At 31.5% G+C, this 3092-nt stretch overlaps 1 pseudogene; it reads right to left on the bottom strand.

Annotated features, from left to right (window-relative positions):
• Positions 1–2184: 2184 nt before the first annotated feature.
• Positions 2185–2290, bottom strand: LOC142864770 (uncharacterized; annotated as a pseudogene).
• Between the last annotated feature and the right edge of the window lie 802 nt (positions 2291–3092).

Raw genomic sequence — 3092 nt, 5'->3', positions numbered from 1 at the left:
ATCTTGGTGGTCTAAGCCTTACCTTCAGAAATTTGTGGCAACATTAGCTTGGAGAAAGCATAACATTAAAAATGTGATATTGTTTATGGACCCTTGAGAATTCCTTGTGTTTTCTAAATTTTATGAGTATAAGGCTGGTATTGCAATGACAATACTTGTCCTAGCAATTGTTAAAGACTTTTTAAATACAATAATACATGCAACAATACTAATGATTGTATTAATCATTCTTGCATGTGTCAGGCACTGTTATTTTAAGGCCTTCATTTATAATTTAAAATATAAATAGATTTAGAGTTCACCTAATTCAACTTTAAAACTTAAAAGAACTTGCTCATTCCAGGGACAACCAGTTGAAAGAATAATTTCCTGAGATTCCAAGAGACCCCTGTGTCTGAGAGTGAGCTAAGAAAGAAATTAAGAATGACACTTGTGGACTTTCTTGAGATTTTAATAATTTTGGAGACAAATTAAATTTTGGACTTTAATTTCTTTCTGGAGTTTCATAAAGGGGAGAAGATTTAATAGCATTTAAATGTTGGACATTTAAATGTTTGTGTTCTTTGAAGTATATCTCTTCTATCATTGAACTGATTACCAAATTTCTACTAAGATATATTGGTCCTTGCAACAGGGTATGATATTTAGGATGGGAATTATTCTAGGGAGCAATTTTATTTTATTTTACTTTTACTTGCCTGTGGGGGAGTGTGGACTTGGAATTAATTTTATGTAATGTTTTGACTTAATCTAATATTTTCTTGAGGCAAAAGCTAAATCCACATCCAGTGGTCCTAGGATAATACTAAAAAAAAAAAAAAAGCTATATCTGACACAGGGCAATTGTTTTAGGAAGTAAGGAGTAGGACTAGCCTGAGAGAATAATGGTCTTCTCCACTCAGGGGCACAGCTTTTAATTATTAAGGGTTAATTGTTAAGACCCATAGGTTAAGACAATAAGATCTGGGGAGTGATAGAGTGCAATTTATTTCTCTATAAATCTATTTCCTTGAGAAATCATTTATTCCAGTCCCCTGGAGAGAACAGTATCGTGAAGTTAACTTTTGCTTCTCTTCCAAGCTCCCAACTCTTTCCCTTGCTAATTGCCTAAAGCAATTAAAAAAATTGTTATTATCATGTTATTATCATTATCTACTGAGACTTGAGTCTCAGTTACCATGCTTTCAGCATTGGCAATTTTGGTGTGTCATGCATGTTATTGTTTTTGTAAATTTTTATAGATCTCTACTTATTTTTTAGTTTATTTTAGGTTTCCCTGAATGATATTTTTTCTAATCATTTTTAAGTGAACTATACATGCAAATCACTATTTTTAACATAAAAATTTAGGCCAATTTTAATAACAAACAGTTGAACATTAGTTGGAAAACCTAAAATATGTAACATTAGTATACAGGCTGGCAACTTACACCTTCAACAATAGTGTATTGATTGGAACACTTTTAAATAAAAGTTCTGTATTTAATGAATTGCTTAAGTAAAATTTGATAGTTTGTAAAAAATTCTTAAGCATAGAACTGGGAGTATAAATCAAGGTATAAACCAGTGATAGTATCTGGATGCTTGCATTTGTACTTGTTTTGATCATAATTATTTTGGATTAAAAATTACATTTGTGCTAAGGAAAATGTAAAATTAACTTTAAAATAAAATACTACTCCAAAAGGAAAATAAGTGGCTTTGGAGAGTCTGGGCGATTTATGCTTGAAAATGATAATTCATTATAAACCAATTATTCCTGTTCTGCTGGTTTGACTGTATTTTAATTTTATGCTCAGGTGTGAAAAACATTTAGTTTGTTCCAATTAATTCCTTCTTGTTGGACATTTAATTTTACTTGCCAAATCAAACCCATATTACTGAATATTGAAGTTGTGCCAAATTATTTCCAGTTAACTAGGTGTGCAATTGCAATGTATGTTAACTCTTTAATTAAAACTGAAAATTTTAAATTAATTAGAATATAATTAAATACAGCTTAAAAATCTATGTTTTATATCTTAACTCTGAAAGCAATTTTATCTTTTTTTAATTTTAATTGCATTTTAGGAACTTAAGTCTCAAGGTCAGTGCTATCGTTTGAACATTTGTCTCCTCCAAAACTCATGGAATTTATTTATGTATTCATTTAGTTAGTTATTTTTTCTCTTTCCCACCCCCAACAGAAGTAGGGCGTTTGTTAGGGAGGCCACAAGTTTTGTGCCCCTTATCACAATGATCCTAGATTCCTGTTGGGTGTGTTATAAATTATAGTGGAATTTAATCCCCAAAGTGGCAGTATTGACAGGTGGGAATTTTAAGAGGTGATTAGGTCAAGAGGGCTCTCCCCACATGATTGGATTAATGAGTTAATGAATTATCATGAAAATGTGACTGATGGCTTTATAAGAAGAGGAAGAAATATCTGAGGTAGAACAGTAGCATGCTTAGCCCCTTTGCCATGTAATTCCCTGTGTCTCCTTGGAACTTTGCAAAGAGTCCCCACCAGCAAGTCCCTCACCAGATGTGGCCCTTCGACTTTGAACTTTTCAGCCTCTATATCTGTGATATATAAATTTATTTTCTTTATAGATTACCCATTTTCAGGTATTCTGTTATAAGTAACAGAATACATACTAAGATAGTCACCAATAATAAATATTGATTGCAATAATAATCATTGTAATATCTGTCACCAATTCAGTTGGTTTTTCCTAAAAAACACATGTGTTCTCCAACATTTAATACTGTTGATATCTTCTTGTAACTCTCTCCATTACTTTAATATAGTCCTGCAAGATCATGCTTATTCTTCAATATCTTTACTATGTTCTACTCAATTATTTTCTTCTGCTGAATCCACCACTTCCATTTTTCTTTCTCCTTTTTCCCCCTTTTCTCTTTCCCACCTGCTATTTTCTTCTTATCTTCTACACTCCCATGTTTGCCTTTTTCTTTTTTTAAATATTTTCTCCTTTTCCTCTTTTATTTTCTGCTCCTAAATTCTTTCTTCTCTTCTTTCTTTTCCTCCTGTTTTGTTTTTTTTTTCACCTTTAAATAGAAATCACCCTTTAATTTCTAACCTCAGTTCT

The sequence above is a fragment of the Microcebus murinus genome, chromosome 26 (genome assembly GCF_040939455.1).
Source record: "Microcebus murinus isolate Inina chromosome 26, M.murinus_Inina_mat1.0, whole genome shotgun sequence".
NCBI classification, from domain to species: Eukaryota; Metazoa; Chordata; class Mammalia; order Primates; family Cheirogaleidae; genus Microcebus; species Microcebus murinus.
Note: the sequence above shows the minus strand (reverse complement) of the source record. Positions and strands in the feature narration are given on the sequence as shown.